Source organism: Gopherus evgoodei, chromosome 10, assembly GCF_007399415.2.
Source record: "Gopherus evgoodei ecotype Sinaloan lineage chromosome 10, rGopEvg1_v1.p, whole genome shotgun sequence".
NCBI lineage: Eukaryota > Metazoa > Chordata > Testudines > Testudinidae > Gopherus > Gopherus evgoodei.
Window position 1 is genome coordinate 25,615,684 of NC_044331.1, and position 13,117 is coordinate 25,628,800.

Consider the following 13,117-nt stretch of genomic DNA (forward strand, 5'->3'; position numbering starts at 1 on the left):
ACATGCAGGTCCCCACTTTCTGGATGCTAAAGTTCAAAGTGGGAAAGAGACCCTGACAAGGTGGAAGTATGCATACCAACAGGAAGAGTCTAATCAATTGAGATGAGCTATCATCAACAGGAGAAAAAAAAACTTTTGAAGTGATAATTAAGATGACCCGTAGAAGGTGTGAGGAGAACTTAACATAGGGAAATAGATTCAATTAGTATAATGACCCAACCACTCCCAGTCTCTGTTTAAGCCTGAGTTAATTGTATCTAATTTGCATATTAATTCGAGTTCATCAGTCTCTCTTTGGAGTCTGTTTTTGAAGTTTTTTTTTGTTGCAAAATTGCCACCTTCAAGTCTGTCACTGAGTGGGCAGAGAGGTTGAAGTGTTCTCCCACTGGTTTTTGAAGGTTATGATTCCTGATGTCAGATTTGCATCCATTTATTCTTTTGCGTAGAGACTGTCCGGTTTGGCCAATGTACATGGCAGAGGGGCATAGCTGGCACATGACGGCATATATCACGTTGGTAGATGTGCAGGTGAACGAGCCCCTGATGGCGTGGCTGATGTGATTAGGTCCTATGATGGTGTCCCTTGAATAGATATGTGGACAGAGCTGGCATCGGGCTTTGTTGTTTCAGAGTAGCAGCCGTGTTAGTCTGTATCCGCAAAAAGAAAAATTTATTTCAGCATGAGCTTTCGTGAGTATAGTCAGTTTTCCAGAGCCATGAAAAAGATAACCATAGGACTTTAATGGAGGCATTGGTTAGGCAGGCTGAACTAGTCTGTAACAAGTTGTCCTTTCACACCAGCCTCTTCTCATTGTTCTTTTCATTTTACCACTCTTTGGGCAAGATGCTACATTCTGATGTGATCTATACCTCAGTGAAAAGACTGACCACACTTGAATAGGACTTCCTGTACACCACATATTCATAGTATATTCTCTTGTTAAATCTACTTAGCGAGGTAGCCTTAGCAACTTCTCTTATTAGATTATTCCATTATCCAATTGGTAAATGAGGAACTTGTCTCGTATCTGTCCTGAATATACTTCCTCCCTGCTGTCCTCTGGTGTCTATGCCTTGTCATGGCGGGACAGTTTGCATGCTCTAATGATCCTCAGAGTCTGTGTCAGCAGGGGCTTTTTACTCCTGGTAGGTTCAACCGTGCCATACTGGTCTATGGGGGAGGGGCCAGACAAAAACAAATAGACACTCTTGTTGGGGGTTAGGCACAGGGCTAACAACTCTGTCCCGTAAAAAACAGTGACTGAAAAATTGACCATTACTGTGGGTGACGGCCTTCAGAAGTCAAAGACCCATATGACAGCCAGTGGTGAAAGCTGAAAGGAAGCCACTGGCATGAAGACTGACGTGCTCAACACCAAGACAAAAAACAAACTTGGTTTTTAGAACTTATGGACAATGTATGAAACAGGAAAGCTAGCTCAGGTGACAGCAGAAATGAGATGCTATAGCTTACACACCCTGGAGTATCAGCGATAGCAGATGGACAGGATCAGGGAGATTAACAGCAGCTTTGGAAGAAACTTAGCTCTTTTCTGGATGGGATGATGGACATCATAAGGGTGTTGCCATCCCTTTGAAAAGGGAATGGAGCATTCCCTGCTTGAATGGAAATCCATCAGCAGCAGACTTGTGAGAGCCAAATTGAAAGGGAAACAAAATAATATCAGCCTGATTCAGTGCTATGCTCCAACAAATGACAGTGATAAAGAAGTAAAGGACAAATTTTACCTTGCACTACAGGCAGAGTTAGAGAGAGTACCATGCCACAACCTAACTATCATCATGGGAGACCTGAATGCCAAGGCTGGTAAGGCCAACACAATGACAGAGCAATGGGAAGACATGGGTGTGGAACCATGAATGAAAACAGAGAAAGGCTTGTTGATTTCTGTAATATGAATGACCTAGTCATCCGCGGAACTCTGTTTGAACATCATGAAATTCACAAGTTGACATAGTGTTCTCCAAATGGCAGAGATAAGAACCAGACTGACCATATCACAATCAATGGCAAATGGTGACGCTCACTGACAGATGTGAAAGTGAAAAGGGGTGCAGATGTTGGCAGCAACCACCACCTCGTGACAGCCTCCATCAAGCTAAAACTGGGAAGTGTGGGTCTACCAAACAAGGGACATAGACATTAAGATATTGACAGGCTAAAGTCCCTTGAAATACAGAAAGTCTTTGTTCTGCAGTTAAACGGCTTTCAAGCACTTGCAGACCTTGACGAAGAGGAGGGGAATGTGGATGAGGCGATCAAGAAGAAGTGGGACAAAGTAACAGCAATTTATAAACAGTGCAGCGAAGCCTGTCTAGGCTACAGGCAGAAGAGAAGAAAAGGAGTGGATTACATCGAGCACATGGAATGCCACAGAAACCAGACAAGCCCTGAAGAAAAAGTTTTAGACTCAAAATCCCAGAAGCTAAAGGATGAATACCATAAGCAGTATAGCAAGGCACACCAGGAGGTCAAACGCCATGTGAGAGCGGACAAACGGCAATATATGGATAATCTTACAACACAAGCAGAGGATGCAGCTGCTCGTGGTGAACAACGAACCATCTACAAAATGACACGGCTGATCAGTGGTAAATGGCAGATACCACCTAAACACTCTTACAGGAACAAACAAGGCCACCTACTAACAACCAAAAAAGAACAAGAAATGCGCTGGACAGAGCATTTCAAAGAATTGCTGAACAGGGAGCCACCTAAAGAGGAAGCAAACATCCAGGAGGCAGAAGATGATCTTGATATCAGCACAGACACCCCAACTAAGGAAGATATCATTCAAGCCATCAAATCCTTTAAAAATAGGAAAGCTCCTGGCAAGGGTAACTTGAATGCAGAATTGTTCAAGGTAAATCCTAAATTAGCAGCATCTATCCTGGCCCCTCTATTTACATCAGTCTGGGAAAGGGAAAAGGTGCCAGATGAGTGGACCAATGGGGTTATAATGAAGATTCCAAAGAAAGGAACTCTCAGTGACTGTAATAAAAGTGTGATACCACACTAGTTATCTGTGCCAAGCAAAGTATTATGTAAAATAATAGTCCACCATATATATCAGAGGCACTTGATAGCATTCTCAGAAAAGAGCAAGCTGGTTTTCGGAAAGGGCATGGATGCACAGTCCAGATCTTCATTCTACGAAACATTAAAAAACAGTGCTTAGAATGGCAACGGCAACTCTACATAAATTTCATAGACTGAGAAGGCTTTTGAGAGCATTCACAGGACCAGCCTATGGCACATTCTGCAGGCATATGGAATTCCTTTCTGTATAATCAATGCCATCAGAAGTTTCTATTTCAACTTGACATGCAGCGTTGATCACAGTGAGATCAGTTTTGAACTCAAAACCGGAGTATGTCAGGGGTGTGTCATTTCTGGCAACGTTTAAGAGGATTGCATCAACTGAGTTATGCAGTGTACAACAGAAGACATGCCAAGAGGCATTAAATGGACATTCTTCTCATCCCTGGAAGACCTGGACTTTGCAGATGATGTTGCTCCCCTATCACATACCCAACACAATATAATATGCAAGAAAAAACAACTCAACTCAATGCAGCCAGCCAGCAAATTGGACTGAAAATCAACCACAGTAAGACAGATATCACGACCTTTAATATTGCCTCACCATCACCAGTACGGATAGAGGATTATGGTCTCACCAATGTAGAAACGGTCACGTACTTGGGCAGCACCATCAGCCAGGACAGTGGAACAAGCCAGGACATCCGGAACAAAATCAATAAAGCTAGGATCACCTTCAGGAGCTTAAATACAGTCTGGAAATCATCAAAATACAACACCAAAACCAAACTCAAGACTTCTCAGAGCTGCGTACTTTCAACACTACTTTATAGTGCAGAATGCTGAGGAATGAGAAAGTATAACATGTCTTAACTGCTTCATTCCATACAACCTACCTCAGAAAAATCTTCCATATCTTTTGACCCAGAACAATCTCAAACCAAGATCTATTGACACAGTGCAGCCAAGAGGATCTGAGCACCATCACTGCCAGGAGGCGTTGGAGATGGATCGGTCATTTGCTTCGAATGGAAACTGATTCCATCACCAGATTAGCAATAAAATGGACATCTAAAGGCAAGTGTAAATGAGGCCGCCTGAAAACAGCATGGTGAAGAGCTGGGGAAGACAAGCTTTAAAACCTGGGGCACAGCTGGGAAACTATTGAAAGACTTGCCAGAAACAGGCAGGAGTGGAGGAGCTTCATCACTGTCCTAAATGCCAGAGGCGTAATAGGAACATCATGATGATGATGATACTTCCTCCCTGCCCCACTCTCCAAGCTTCAGGCCAGTATTATTCAAGGGAGCAGGATGAGAAATGTGGAACTCAAAAGAAAAATTAAGGAAAAGCAATTTCTAGTATATTGCTTATGATTTTCCCACTACCAATTGCCTTTGTTAGTACTACAGTTAACACACATCTCCTTAGCCGTAAGCTGACTGACCTTTGTCATGTGATGGTTACTTTTCATAAAGAGTTCTTTCTTTATTTTGAAGAAACTGTATGGCCAGTGAGGTATTATATGACATTTTTCTTCTGCTATGTTCAGAACATTACATGCCAGACAGACTTCCTGCCCTTCCCCAAATAGGAATTTCCCACTAATATCTTTATTCAGAACATACCTACATTGCCTCCAAGAAAGGTGCTCTACTGTCTTATACACACACAAGTGATGTGTATAGTCCAGAGAAAGTGCACTAAATTACTCAGGAAAAATAGGTTGCCAGTGATCAAACTAACGTAGATTCACTGCATAAAGATATATTAGAGTATCTCAAAGGCAATGTTCATCTCAAGGAAAATTCAGACCAGTAATTACTGTACAATCAAGATCAGCATAGTCTACCACACATTTATAAGAATCAGAAGATCCCATGCAACTTGTAACCATCAAAATGAACAGTGATCTGAACTTAAGTTACCACAAAAATTATGACTATTAAAAAAAGGTATTAAAACTCATAAAATGGAACTTGCATGATAAAATGCAAATAGATATGAAAGAAGCCATTCAGATTTGGATGTCTACCCACAAATCACAAGAGAGAAAAGTGGTATACAGAACATTTTCTAATGAAGCAGACAAATTCCATTTAACAGACCATTAAAATAAATGCTGCCTTTCATGGCCTGTATAATTCAGTCACAGAATTACATATTAAAACCTAGGCCCCAGTCCTGTACTCGATCTACGCAGGCAGATCCCTGCACACATGCAGAGCCCCACTGACTTCACAGGCTTCTACACAGGCACAAAAGTCCATCCATGTGGATCCAATTGTGGAACTGGGACTCTAGTCAGGGAAATTGTCTAGCAATAAAACATACTTGTCTCCCCTCTCTCTTTTATATTTGTACCAACATACAGGCTATATTTAAATCTAACTTTCAGAAAATTGTTAAAAATTGAGATCTATAAGCAGTGCAGAATGCTTGTTACTACTTCTGCAGTTTCAAAGCATTAAGTGAAAGCTACTTCATCAAAGAGTGAAATAGATCATCTTAACTGGTATTAATCAGCACAGCTCTGCAGCCTGTAATGGAACTACACCAATATACACTAGCTGAGAATCTAATCAGAAAATCCCAGACTCATTTTGTCCAACTCTTAAAAAAGCCACATAGGACCCAATCCTGCTCCTATTTAAGTCAATAGCTGGCCCCTGTTTTATTAGTGGGAGCCAAGTTATTTGATAGGAGTAATGCATTATTCCTACAACACTTGTTTTAAAATGTAGAAAGAGGTCAAATATATTCTTGGTGATGAATGAAGTCAGTCAGAAAGGGGTTAAAAGCAGCCAAGGGAGACTGGTTGGGTAGTCAGCCACATGTGTGGTTGCAGGCTGGTAGGGCACAGCTGACCCAGATAAATGGGCAGGCTGAGAGAGGAGACTCTTGCTCCAGCTGGGAAGCGGAGAGGACCAAGCTGCCTGAGAGAGAAAGCAGGGTACCTGAGACAGAACAGGGCTGGGGAAGGGCAGGCAGAGCTGAGGAGCTCTGGCCTGGTGAATCCCCAGGCTGAGGCCTTGCTAAAGGCCAGGGAAGGTACTAGAGCTGCAGGGAGGCAGCTGGGGCTAGAAAGGCAGCAGGTCCAACCCTTGACAGTGATGAGGGGCCATTTCAGACTGCAGTTTGCCCCTGAGAGAAGGGGCTAGATGACGACTGGCAGTAGCCACTGAGGCAAGGGAGGTATAGGGATTTGGGGTTCCGCTGGGAGGGGAGACCCAGAGTGTGGGGGCAGTGTTGTGGGGCAGTACCCCAAGGTAAGAGGCATTGGAGTCCAGGAGGGACACAGAGCCAGAGGTGGTGGAGACAACATGGCAGGTAACAGAGGATGAGAAACCGGCCAAAGGAGGGCACTCCTGAGCTGGATGAGCTAATTCCCGGACTAATCAGTAGGAAGCACTGCACCGGTGAGTCGGCGCTCTGCTACATGGAGTTACACCAGTTTGACCCAAAGTTTCTTTCTGCAGAATTCTCTCTTTTCCTTATGACACTTGAACTCATTTACTTGATTCTTCTAGGATTTCTTCCAAGACTGCTTTTCCATCAAATGCTAAAGCAGAGTTCATTTTAGTTTTTTAATTGGAGGAAACTTGCTTAACTTTTGTTGGTTGTTCATTTTAATGGATTAGAAAACTAGATCACTGAATTGCTTACAGTTTATTAGATTTCCTTCCTAATGACACCACTAGCTAACCTCATCTTGACTAATTTTCCTATGGTTTAGTTATTTATTTTTAGCAGCACTGTGATAAAAGTTTGAGTTAAAGAAAGTGCTCTGAGCAACTCAGACAGAGAATGATGGAAACAGAATACATGCTGGAAAATGGGCAAGTTCACCAATACCATCTTGAGGTCGTAACACAAAGTGAGGGAAATTAGCCAGAATGATGATAACCAAATATAGGGAGTACGGGGGAAATAAATCCCCAAATGAGTTAGTTTAAACTATTTTAAAAAAATCTTTAGATAAATCAGACTAACTAGAACGGATTACGAAACTGATTTCCAAACAGGATACTTAACACCCACTTTAAAATTATTCAGAAATATTACATTAAAACAAAATGAGCACCTGAAATGATAACAGCAAGTCTATCCAGCAGAGCAGGAAAAGAATTACGAGTCTGACTCTGGGAAAAGGTGTTTACAGGGAGTTTTGTTCCAGGCTATTTTACTTAATACTGTTTTGAACAAGATAGTTTTTTATAAAAGACAAAAGCATACTAATCACAGCAAAAAAAGAAGCTGTTCATGTATCTGCTTAATGAGGTTTGGAGCTCAGCCTTCTAAGTATAATAAGCTGACTAAGAAAGGGACAGAAGGAAAAGGAAATAAGCCCAATGCCAGCAAGATGGTTCATCCAAGTCGAAACATTTATGGAACCTAATTTTTTAGGCATTTACATTTACAATAGAAAGTCTGATTAAGCTTCAGTGCAGTGTAACTGAGGTCTTTTCAAAACCAGACAAGCAGAATCTGGTGACTTCAAAGCCAAGAAGGACCACAAGTTTGGGAGCAGACTCGTGATTTTCCCGCAAAAATGAGGATGATAATGGTTCCTTCTGATTGTGAATAATTCCTTCTAATTTATTTATGGTATGGTGAAGATGGCAGTCTTAGAGGTCACTACAGTTAGTTCTTTGTCCCAGCTAAAGTTGAGCATTATGTGAATAATGGGTTTTTCAGTTCATTGATTTTTATTTGAGGTGGGACAATTGCCAAACAAAATTTGTTTCAGATCAAATGAAAGAATTGGTTTTAATTTTGAGCATTTCAATGTTCTTTATTTTAATAAATTGGAAGGAAATTTCTCACAAGTCATTTCAAACCAAAAAATTTAAACATTTCATTTCAAAGATATAGTCTTAACATTTAAACTTGTAGAGGGGTGGAATGTGTGTTGATAAACAACCACACTTCATGAAATTGTTCTCTGTTGCTGCATTTTTCACCAAAACATTTTACTCAGCTCCAATGAGCACTGTGATGGTAACTGCAAACATGTGCTCAGGGGCGATAATGGGGAGTAGTGAGCTGGGGATCTGTACAATTTATGAACCCTGTATGCATCATTACCAAGCAGCAAAATTCCTTCTGAATATGGAGGCTAAGTATCTTCTCTGTGTTTTTTTCCTTTATATTGGATTTGAAATGCCAAAGTTGCTGATACAAGAGGGTTGCTGACTTCAGTGTTCAGCTACTGAAATGTAATTGCTTATTGCTCTAGATCAGTGCTTCCCAAACTTGTTCTGCCGCTTGTGCGGGGAAAGCCCCTGGTGGGCCGGGTTGGTTTGTTTACCAGCTGCATCCGCAGGTTCAGCCAATCGCAGCTCTCAGTGGCCATGGTTCGCTGCTCCAAGCCAATGGGAGCTGCTGGAAACAACGGCCGGTACGTCTCTTGGCTCACGACGCTTCCAGCAGCTCCCATTGGCCTGGAGCAGCGAACTGCGGCCACTGGGAGCCGCAATCGGCCGAACCTGCGGATGCAGCAGGTAAACAAACCAGCCCGGCCCACCAGGGGCTTTACCTGCACAAGCAGCAGAACAAGTTTGGGAACTATTGCTCTAGACAAAAGACTGGCTCTGACCATGAAAACTGATCTGTCAGGGAGAAGGTCACCTGACAACAAAGTGTCCTGGATTTGCCTCCTCAGATGTCACCTCACAAAGGGACTGGAAGGTTACAAAGGGCAGGTGCTGAGCTATTTGGGAATTCTTCAGACTTTCACCAGCTCACACTGAGTGGAGCTGTATATAGGAAACTGATGAGCCCAGGAAACATGCCAGAGAGGAAACAGTGCTGCAGCATGCCGAGACCCAGAGAAGCTTAAAGCACAGAGGGGACTCCACGTTGGAATCCTCTCAGTCTGATCGCCACCAGCTGGGGGAGCCTGACCAGATCTGTGACATCAGGGGGGCGGGGGAGAAACATGGCTTAAGATGGACCAAAGACATTCAGGATCCTCTGAGGAGTATCCTTTGGGCTGAGGAACAAAAATCTCACATGGGTCCTTCAACACAGATATGTTTGCAGTCCTAAAAAACTGTCTTCTTAAAATCAAGTTGCATTTGTTATACAATTGACCATCCTTGTTCTTTTGATCACTCGCATGTTAATTATGTGAAAGAGCTGGCCCAACTTTGTGGGATGCACAGTTTAAAAATCAACCCACAGAGAGAAGCAGCTCATGATGTTTCACATGTAAAACTACACACCCTTCTACCAGCAGAGATAGTAGAAAGGGAGGGCTAGTCTCCTTCCAAATAGGCTATTTCACACACAAAGATCCTGCATCAGGATCCACTAGCACAGACCCTTGTGGGCATGGAATCTCATCGATATACATTGATCTACATGAATAGAGAAGTTTAGCTCAGTGGATCTTGATGCATATTCAGGGCCAAAAATCAGATTTCTCCTTCCTATAAATTGTTTTATCCCAAAAATTTAGTTTAGCTATAAAAAGCTTATGCATTACTGCCATACTTAGATTAAATATGCAGCTAAAATATAGTTTTACCCTATAACAGAAATTCATACTACAAGATCATTTAAAAAAAGTCTTGTTTCAGTTTTGTTTTATATGTACATATCGGTAGTTATTATTTGCATAATATTTTGCTAATGTATCTTTACATAAGAGTTTAGGTAATTATAGTCTCAGACTATGGGCCAAAAAATTCTACTTGGTTAAATACAGATTAAATATTTACTCTGTATTTATTTATCCAGTGACTGACTCAGTTGTAAAGCAGAATATCAGCAATCTGACAAATACTTTTCAATAGAAAGCATACATAAATCAAGAGTAAAATAAACTTTCCTGCCTCTGAAGTTTTTAAGATCATTTAGAGAGAAACCCTCTGCAGCCTGCAGCACTGATAGCCTTAGCTCCGTCTTCTGCAACCTCAGTCAGGTTGGTTTTTGACTCAAACATTTACAATCACCAAACACATCATTCTAAAACAAAAAAGCCATTTTACTCAGCACCAAAGAGCTGCATTTTGTTTAGCTCCTTACAAAAGAAAGCAGCACATTCTATATAACACCATAGACTGCATTTATGGAGTCTTAATTTCACTTTCACCTCCAGGACTTGAGGATTTAGTACAGCTGATTAAGTCTACATCAAAGATGAAATAAAAATGTTTAAAATCAACTTTTCAAAGTACAAGAATTGTGTTTAAAAAAAAATCACAGTATTTAGATTCATTTATGATAAACTCTTATCAGCACCAGAAAGTAACACAGTAAAATATGTATGTAAACCACTGAGAGAAAAAGGAGTTTACATACCTGGGATTAACAGGAAATAGATCTGTAGTTTTCCAGATCTACTTTAATTACAAATTCCCCAGTGCTGATGCAGTTTGGATCTCTTGAACACCACATCCATGCAAAGAAAGTTGGTTTTCATCTACAACGGATATCAATGGAGAAAAAACATGCAATTTAGAAAAGTATATTTAGACTCAAATCACCATTTGCACTCAGATGTTATGCTGCCTATACGGTAACATACAAGATCAACCAGCGCCCTAAACACATCACAGCCCACCTAATCACTTTCAGCTGTTTGTCATGTGGTCTTGCTGACTGATCAAGTGACTTCTTTTCCTCCTTTCACAAGTCTAGCAACCCAGTTAACTAGCCCGTCTCTACCATCTAACTGTAAATGTATCAAACCTTTGCTTAACCCAGGGATCAAGTCTGAGTGTGTGTAGCTAAAAAAAGAGAGTACCTTTTATCCATTTTTAAATAAAACAAGCTACAAAAGGATGCTAGCCTATTATTGTGAGGTTGTTTTTTGTTTTTATTTTTTTTACAAAATGTTTATAAACGGGACATCAGCCAGCATCAGGCAAAAGCTCCCCAAATGTCATGAGCAATATCAGTTTCAAGCATGCTGGGTCCACATCTTCCCTTACAACTGATCCATAACAACAAAAACAGACAACTTCCTTAAAAAAAAAAAAAAAAGGCAGGGAAATCTTCAGTTAAATAGGACATATGACAGCAGTAGGACGAGAATAAGATGCCAGAGAATTTTAGTTTTTAACTGATCCTGCAATGAGCGTCAGACAGACAGACCCCTGCTCTGCACAGAGCACCACTGTAATCACCCCTGTGTGGGTGCAGGAATCCACCTGCATAGAGTTTGTTGCAGGTGTGGAATGTTAACCATTAAATAGATATTTTCTTAAATAACTTTTTACACTTAAAATGAAGTTAGAGGCATTTCATCAGTATTGAAAATTTGCAGAGTAGAGGACATGTCTATTATTTACTTCTATTTCTTCCCATACAAAAAAATAAAATCACACAATACTAAGCAGTATAGCGATGTACATACATACTTTTCCCCCTCATAAAATAACATTAAAGGCTGCATAGCAGGCTATACAATATAGCACCATTTTACTATGGTTTTCAGATTTAAAAGTAAAAACCTTGGCTAACAGTTGTGGCTAGCACTGTTTCTATTATAGTATAGATGTGTCTTACTTCCACTTTGAACAGCTGGTCACATTAACCTCTTCTGGAGTATTTTACTGCTTTCAGCTGGTGGATTTAATCCTTTAGCTCAAGCAACAGAGGTTCATGCTTTATAGTGCTCTCTTGTGCAGGGCACTATACAGACAGAAGAGAATGTTTTACAGCTTTGTTCAAATTATAGTTACAAATTTTACCTTTGAACATAGTATATATAAGAAAATATCAGTTTACGGATTTCTTTAGAACTCCACCAACTCAACAGTATTGAGAGAACATTTTTAAACAACTGTTCATTTTGCAAAAAGCTACAACAACCATCTAAAATACAAATTCCATGCTCAGAGCTAGCATCATGTTGCATATGCATGCAGCAATATGTCACTTGATAAATTAGTATCACAGTGTTTGCCAAAACCTCACCCGTACTGTCCCATTACATTAGCTCAGTCAGAAGGACAAGTTTAACAGTAGCAGAGTGGTGCCAGAGCAAAGCACTACCATCTTTTATTGTGAGCAGTGAGAAGTTAAACATGAAAATTAAGCCAAGACTATAGAGTGTAAATGTATAGGGCAGTGTTTCCCAAACTTGGGACGCCGCTTGTGTAGGGAAAGCCCCTGGTGGTCCGGGCTGGTTTGTTTACTTGCCGAGTCCACAGGTTTGGCTGATCGCAGCTCCGAGTGGCTGCAGTTCACTGCTCCAGGCCAATGGGAGCTGCTGGAAGCGACAGCCAGTATGTCCGCTGGCCTGCTCCCCTTCCGCAATTGGCCAGACCTGTGGACGGGGCAGGTAAACAAACCGGCCCAGCCAGCCAGGTGCTTTCCCTACACAAGCGGCATCCCAAGTTTGGGAAACACTGGTCCAGGGGATCAAGACTCAAGAAGAGATTCCCATGAATTCATGTCAACTGATATCACCAAGTTTTCGACAGCTCTATAGCATCCTCAGAATCATTCACAGGTATTTCACATATTGAAATGATTTCAAAGGAGTCCCTCTAACTGATTAGGCACTTAAACCACATCTTCTCCAATAGATGCCAGATTACCTTTAACATAACTCCCTTTCCTCCTTCAAGGCTCTCTCCTCACTATTTCTTGGTTTGCTCTCTCACTTCTCAGCTCTAGAAGAAGTTTGTTCTCCGATTTAATTATTTAAAAGCATGATTATGTAAAACATCCCACAGTGCAGAGGGGCCCTGTACCATTTATTTAAGCCTTGTATTTGTCCATTGCAGATGGAGAAGCCCAGCAGTAGAGTTTCCCCATCCCCAAACAGGTTAGCATGGAGGCAGGTTGGGTCAGCAGCTAGTGGAGCTGCAGTTACACAGATCCAGTAGTCTTAATTCTTGCAGAAATAGAGCAGAGAGACACTGCTGCCGCTATTTTTGCTCAAATACTGCAACCTCAAACTCTACCACTGGACTGCGGGTGCATTTCATGCACAAAGCCTGATTATTCCGACTTTATGTAAGTGAAAGGAAAAGACTTTAACCATACTTACTTCTGTTACTGAGGAATCCATCTAATTACCTTAACATGCTTGGA

General features: G+C 41.3%; 1 protein-coding gene across 5 annotated transcripts in view; it reads right to left on the reverse strand.

Moving 5' to 3' along the window:
* RAB27A (RAB27A, member RAS oncogene family) overlaps positions 1-13,117 on the reverse strand; it is a 95,615-nt gene that overhangs the window by 44,908 nt on the left and 37,590 nt on the right. For 4 of the 5 annotated variants that reach the window (XM_030576739.1, XM_030576738.1, XM_030576740.1 and 1 more), the window contains one exon: positions 10,373-10,493. The exons of the other annotated variant lie outside the window; for it this stretch is intronic. The gene's annotated coding sequence lies outside the window, so the exon portion shown is untranslated. The remainder of the gene's footprint in view (positions 1-10,372; positions 10,494-13,117) is intronic. 5 annotated transcript variants of the gene reach the window in all.